General features: G+C 41.6%; 1 pseudogene; it reads right to left on the bottom strand.

Moving 5' to 3' along the window:
• Positions 1-2,441: 2,441 nt before the first annotated feature.
• On the bottom strand, positions 2,442-3,181 carry LOC149308878 (intraflagellar transport protein 52 homolog pseudogene; annotated as a pseudogene).
• Between the last annotated feature and the right edge of the window lie 2,819 nt (positions 3,182-6,000).

The raw sequence follows: 6,000 nt of genomic DNA, 5'->3' as shown, positions 1-6,000 counted from the left end.
GTACAGGATTAAGAACAGATAAAAAGAAGCACTTCTGCAAACACAGCAGAGTTAAACTCTTCCAACTCTAAGATTCTATGAGTCTAATAATTTGATCCCAGAAGTTTGGAATCTGTCATCTGTACCTTACTCTACTTCCAATAGGTGTGCACTCACAGACACTTTATATGACAACTTAATCATCCATGTGCTTCAGACTGAGAATGAAAATCAGGAGTTGAAGGCACACAACAATAACATGAGCTGGTGCAGGGAATAAGGGGTTTAAATCCAGCTTCCAGAAGCCCTGGTTCTAGACTTTGGGTGTTTTCCAGTGGAGCCAGCCCTAACATTAGGCACAGTGAGGTGTTTGCCTTAGATGACAGATCCTAGGAAACAGCAAACAGAGTGTTGGAGGAAAGAGCTTTATGCTGAACAACTGCCCTGCATCCTCGAGCTAAATACTGTTTCCTTTGTGTATAAGGAGACTATCCTTTTGCCAGGGCTGAAGGAAGATTCAACTTGTGATCCAGCTGGGTTTTGTACATGGAGAGTGAGGAGTACCATGCTGTCCTTTGCTTCAGGCAGCAAAATGCTTTAGCACAGCCTTCCCTCACACTCTCTCCTTATATTCTTGTATCTGAATACCATGAACTATGCCCACTGCATCACCCATTTGCACATGCACATCTCCATCCTGTTTAAGACACATGTCTCTTAGCTGTGGTATGGATGCAAAGAACGTAACATGATATATTTCACTGAACTTCTTTCTACTGGAGCAGAAGAATGCTAACTTTTGAGTTTCACCGAATTCTTCTTTGGGCAGAATGGAAAGGCAGCCAAATTATAGGTGTGTTAGAGCAGCCATGTGAATAAACAACGGCTGAGCATCCTTATGCTGCTGATAATGGACTGATTTATGAAGCAGGGAGCGTTGGTCTCATTCATAATAGGATATTTGCAAAGCTAGATTACAGGTGGGTGACAGAAAACATTGACTTTGCAGCTAATGGACATTTCATAAAACATTTGGCATTCATGGCTTGGTATGAAAGACAGTTGCAATGACCCATAAATCCCCTGGCTTGATTAAACCACTGCCTGTTGTGTTGTCTGAAAGATGATGAATTTAAATTCCCCCAGGGATGCCTTTGAAAGGTTTTGTGTAGACTTCTTATTACACTGTGGACAACAAATCACGGGAAGGAGTAGCTTCCCAGATGGGAAAAGGGAAGGGAATGTGTTTGGAAACAAGTACTAGATCATTCCTTTGTGTTATCATTTTGCAGGATGAGTTTCTTTGCTATATCAGGGAGAGTTGCAACGAGACTGTCCATCTTTCCACTTCTTTTTTGAGGGTGGCCAAATGGAAAACAAGGCATACTGGCTGTATAACTTGTCACACAGGAGTGCAAAGGAGAAATAACTCAGTGGCAGAGTGCCTGCTTTGCATGCATAACATCCTTGTGTCAATCTCTTCTGTCTTCACTAAAAAGGGCCCCATAGCAAGTTATGGGAAAGGCTGGAAATCCTAGGCAGCTGTTGCTAGTCAAAGTAAACATTACTAGGCTGGGAAGAACAACTCAGGAGAACACAGCTTCATATAGGAAATGTCACACTGAATGAAAGCTACCTTTTCCCACAACAATTTAATTGGCACACAGTATTTGGCATATTCTTCCCTGTGATATTAGAATCATCTCCAAAGAAGGAGACGCCACCATGCTCCGAGTGAGTTTGTCCTACTGTCAAACAGCTCTTACTGTCAGGAATTTCTTCCTAATGTTGAGGTGGAATCTCCTTTTCTGCAGTTTACATCAATTGCTCTGTATCCTAGCCTCTGGAGCATCAGAAAACAAGCTTGCTCCATCCTTAATATGACATCCCTTCAAATATTTAAACAGATCTGTCTCTAATAATGCATGGCTAAGATCTTGCACTGAAGAAATGCAGCATATCTTTATGCTCAGCTGAATACAGATGTTACTTGTTCGCCAAAAAGTACAACTTATGCATTGCAAGCATAAACAATGACTTATGCTGATGATTATAAAACAGGAATCACTCCCATTCATAATTGGATATATGCAAAGCTAGATTACAAGAGAGTGACAGAAGACCTTGACTTGGCACTTAATGGACATTTCATACAACATTTGGCATTCATGGTTTGGGTATGAGAGACAGATGCAGTGGCCAACAGGATGCCTATCCTGGTTGTCAGGTACATTTTCTAAGCCTCTCAGTGTAGTTCAGTCTTTGTTGTTGTGTGCCTTCAAGTTGTTTCTGACTTATGGCCACCCAAAGGTGACACTATCCCAAGGTTTTCTTGGCACAGTTTGTTCAGAGGGGTTTTTCCTTTGCCTTTCTCTGAGCCTGAGAGAGTGTGACTTGCCCAAAGTCACCCACTGAGTTTTTATGTGTGAGCAGGGATTTGAACCCTGGTCTCCAGAGTTGTAGTTCAATGCTTAATGCACTACACCGTGCTAGATTCCATAAACAGTTCTCTCTCTTCAAATATACCACCATGTGCAACTTACATAAAGTTGTTCTTAGTGTTGATTTAGCTTCTTGGACTCCACCACTTGAAAGAAAATGTGCTGTAGGATACTTTTAGCATCTTGCTGCTCCTTTGGCCATTTGTTAATTACCTCCCCCCCCCCCCCAAAAAAAAAATACTATCACATCTTCCAACATTGAATTCCAGAGCATGCTCAGTGCATTTATTAGTCATTTGGACAAGACAGTTTTTTTTTTTTTCCAAAGGAGAAAGTTTCATCCAAATCAAATAGATCCAGGCTAGGAAGAAGAATCATTTCTCTAAAGGATGGTGGAAAAACTGCTGGAGTGTAGGCAATGGAGTCTCAGACTGAGGCTGAATTAACTGAAGTGGCTCATATTTCACATTCAGCCGCGTCTAGAACTTGATGATTTTGGGAAGTGCTATAGTATCCAGCTGGTAAGTAGACATTTCAAAGAGCGTGGTGAAGTCTCATGAATTCTCATCTCCCTCTTGCAGACAAACTCTCAATCGTCCTGACAAGATGGCTGTTATCAGGAAGCATTGTATAATCAGATATCTGTGGATCTTCTGTGTCAATCTGGATTAAATAAGTGCCGTTGCTTGTAAGCCAGTGAAAAAGTACATCCATGATATTGCTGTTTTCTTCCCCCCTTCCAAATATTGCTCAGTGAACATACGACAAGATACAGCTCACATTCCACCTTGATTCTTATAACAATTAAAAGCCAAGATGAGTTTATTTGGAGAAAATGACACAGCCTCTGCTGGCTTCATCACATTAAGTGTAGTCTCACATGGATACACCAAAAGTATATCATTTCCACTATTGTCTTCATCTGGTATCGCAGACATGGCTTTTCCTGCAACTCTGGTGATTTTCTGATTTAAAACTCCATTGGACACCACTTCTTTAGGATTGAAGTATTTATAGTATTTTCTCCTAACCAGAGAAAGTCTATTGTTGCTGAAAATCTATCTGGGTTAAAGACAAATGAAGGTTATCTATACTTTAGTATGAGAGTCTCTCAACAACAGGGGTAATAACGTAAAGGCTTTATCTTGATTTTGCATAGTTTACATTTTCCTGCTGAACTGCAACTGCCAGTATTCCTTGTAATTGGCTATACTGGCTAGTGCTACTAGGACTTGTAGTCCTACAATATCATATGGCCCTCCTAGGTCATGCTAAACTGCAACTTCCAGTATTCTTTGCCATTACCTGTACTGGCTGGTGCTGCTAGGACTTGTAGTAATACAATATCAGGGACCACATTATTATAGCACTGGCCATGCTGGCAAAAGGTTTCTGAGGGTTATAATACAGTGGACCCTTGTTATCCGCTGGGGTTTGGTTCCAAGATCCCCCATGGATAACAAAATCAGTGGATGCTCAAGTCCCATTAAATATAATGACATAGCAATATGGTGTCCCTTATAAAAAATGGAAAATCAAGGTTTGATATTTGAAATTTATGCTTTTTCTGAAAATTTTCAAATCGTGGATGCTTGAATCCATGTATAAAAAATCCGTGTATAAGAAGGGCTGACTGTAAAACAAACAAAACAACTGTTCATGAATTACAATGGTATAAGTCTGACTTGCACCTGTTACATAAAATGGCAAAATCAAGGTTTGCTTTTTGGAGTGTCTGTGTGTGTGTGTGTGTGTGTATTATTTTAAAGCCGTGGATGCTTGAATCCACGGATAAAGAATCTGTGGATAGTAAGGACTGACTATACATAAGTCTCCATAGCTACATCTCCCAATACAGGGTTTTGGCCAATATTTCCAAGCTGTTTCTAGGTGAACATTTGAGGTTTGCTCCCCAAGTGCATATAATCTAAAAAGGCAATTGGAACCTTATGTCTTACAGATACACTTTTGGGGGAGGCCCTGGGCTGGATATAAATTAGATGAGGTGTGATAGTCCTGGCTACCAGTACTCTTATACACACACCCCAAATTAATAATGTTAATGGTTTCACCAGCCCTTCCTTCTCTTGTAAGAGAAACTACGTCTTTGGGAAACACAATAGCCATGCATTGACGTGATCTAGACAGCTGCCCTTTGTATCAACACTGATGAATTTCACAACTCATTTCACAAATGGCATTTATCCCATAATCAGACTGCCAGAGACATTTTCCAAAGGAACGTCGTCTTCTTTCATTTAAAGAATTATATATCTCTCTGCCAGGGTAATGTAATTATAGCTTGGCCCAGGCGTTGCCTCTCCTCAGGGCGGTTGGGCAGGAGGTGTCTTGTCACTTCTGCTGATCGCGCAGCATCACTTGTGTGCCCTGAGATGCCACCGCTGTGACAAGGTCAGAGGGGCAGGAAACATGCCACTGGATGGAACAGAAAATCAGGTGGCTAGCCAAAAGAAGATTCACGTAATGCTCTGGAACTCCAGATTTAAACATGAATCCCTACATTTTCTACCCTCTTCCACTTTCAAAAGTCACTTTGGATCTCTTTAGCTGTTTTCAATAAAAATTCAAAGCCAGTCACCAGACAATATCCAGAACTGTCTTTCTACTACAGACCCAGGGCCCCCATCAGACAGCATGAGACTGGGGCTGCATCTGCACTGCAGAAATAATTTGGTTTGACACCACTTTAACTGCCATGACTCAATGCTATGGAATTCTGGTTCCCAGACAAACTACAAACTTCAATTCCCAGAATTCCATAGCATTGAGCCATGGCAGTTAAAGTGATGCCAAACTGGTTTATTTTTGCAGTGCGGATGCAGTGTTGGTTCTGTGGGAAGGGGATGGGGTTATGTGGAAAAGACCAGGCAAGGCAGTCTGTGCTCTGTATCTGCACTCAATAAGCAAACGCTGCTGCTCTCACAGACAACAGAGTCCCTTCACAATAATGCAGTTATAGTGCTGTGATTCGCCTTTCATACCCTCCAACTGCTCTGGTTTGTCAGAAGCAAGTCTGATTAATCTTCTGTGGTATCACTTTTCAATAGCATTTAAAATGTCCCAGTTTTGCTCTCCTTCTCACACTTCCCCCTTTGTCTTCAGCTGGCTCAAACTGAATAGCAATAGCAGTTTTCACTCAGCAAAGGGAGAGGAGCAGAGGGAGTGAAATCTTATCCACTTAAACCATAGTGCCTAGAACTGGATACAGTATTCCAAGTGAAGTGTGACTAAGGCCTGTTACAGACAGCCAAAAATAAAGCTGCTTCGAGACACAGTGGAGATATGGTGTTTCAATGATGCATGCGTCCTAAGAGTTCAGAAGTCGCACCAAAGCCACGCTCCAGCCCTAAGGACTGGAGCGTGGCTTTGGTGTGGTTTCTGGACTCTTAGGACGTATGCATCATTGAAACACCATACCTCCACTGTGACTCAAAGCAGCTTTATTTTGGCTGTCTGTAACAGACCTAAATAAGAATAAAGTGGCACTTCTGTGTTTATTGATGTGCACACTATAGTTCTGCTTAGAACTGAGCTGACATTCTTTTTGGTGCTGCTTCAC

This window comes from Sceloporus occidentalis, unplaced genomic scaffold, assembly GCF_023333645.1.
Source record: "Sceloporus occidentalis isolate IW3139 unplaced genomic scaffold, rSceOcc1.0.p SCAF_8, whole genome shotgun sequence".
NCBI lineage: Eukaryota > Metazoa > Chordata > Lepidosauria > Squamata > Phrynosomatidae > Sceloporus > Sceloporus occidentalis.
Note: the sequence above shows the minus strand (reverse complement) of the source record. Positions and strands in the feature narration are given on the sequence as shown.